Genomic DNA, 1,421 nt, shown 5'->3' with positions numbered 1-1,421 from the left:
GAGACCATCATACTTGGCTAGCTGGGCATGAGATTGTGTGTGTGTGCGTGTGAGATGGAAAGAGAACAAGGGAGAGAGATAGAGTTTTAGAACGGCCTATCGAGTGAGAGTGAGATATGCATGTGTATGTGTGACCCAGGTGGATGGAGAGTTTAAGAGAGGGGGGAAGAGCTCCGAGACGACATAGTGGTGCGTGAGAGAGTTACGGGCAAAGAGCCAAGGAATTTGTGTGCGTACGATGAGTGCACCCAAGATATCTAGCTTGGACTAGCTAGAGTATCATACATAGTGTGCGAGAGAGACCTATAGATGGTGTATATATGCATGAAAACTAGAAAGACCCCCTCACACACACACACAAAGAGAGAGAGAGAGACAGAGAGAGAGATGGATAGAAAGCGAGAGGGAGCAACAAGGTTTTTGTGTCGGATGCGTGCGACGGAATTGAAGATTGTCGGAGAGAGAGAGAGAGAGAGAGAGAGAGAGAGAGAGAGCAGGAGTCCGGGAGAGGGGGAGGTCGCGTTTTATGCATCAAAGACTGATATAAACCATGTTCCGATATAAACTTGCATTCAAATATTTAAACTGGAGAACATGTTGTCTGCAATCCACACATGGACGGATATATGCGTATATCAAACAAGTTCATTAATTTGACTTTCAACATGTTCATGGGGTACTATAATACTGTACAACATGCTACTCGATTGAGGTGTTCAATTTTGGATTTAGTTCACTATTTTCACCTATTGAACGAGCTATTTCATTGAATTGAGATATTTCATTTTGGGTTTGATTCGCGTTTTTGAGTGGGTCAACTATTTGTCATATAGTAAATTGCTAGCAACGAGCATGTAAAAACACATTACTCCCGAGCATCATCTCTCCATCTAAAAAAGAAGTGGCGAGCTAATATTTCAAAATTTGATTCGAATCAACTTGGTAAGGTAGACGTGGATGCTTGTTCTCCCAAAATTTGAATGAACCGTTAAACATCCTCTCTGCTAGGTGGAATTCGCCCGAGCAAATAAATGGGAGACGCGAAATTACCGTCCTATGTGGGACACGCATCAATTGGCCCGTTGTACATCGAGGGTAGGTTCATAACTTCATTCAAGTGTGCCTTCTCCTCGGCCGAAATGACATGTGCCGAATAATTCATAAACCATGGCCGGCAAAACACGCTCTCCTCACCTGAAATAGCTCGCACCCACTATTTCAAAACACGCTCTCCTCGCCTGAAATCGCTCGCGCCCACTATAGTTCAAAACACGCCCTCCTTGCTCGAAATTGCTCCTGCCCACTATTTGGGGAGAAGCAAAGTTGCTCTACTATCCCCGACCCTCAGTACACAGACCCAAGCCGAGAAGCCTATAGGCAAGGGTAGAACTGTAACTCCCCCTCACATTTCAGACAAATGT

The sequence above is a fragment of the Triticum aestivum genome, chromosome 7B (genome assembly GCF_018294505.1).
Source record: "Triticum aestivum cultivar Chinese Spring chromosome 7B, IWGSC CS RefSeq v2.1, whole genome shotgun sequence".
Classification (NCBI taxonomy): domain Eukaryota; kingdom Viridiplantae; phylum Streptophyta; class Magnoliopsida; order Poales; family Poaceae; genus Triticum; species Triticum aestivum.
The sequence above is the reverse complement of the archived record's forward strand: the minus strand, read 5'-3'. Positions refer to the sequence as shown.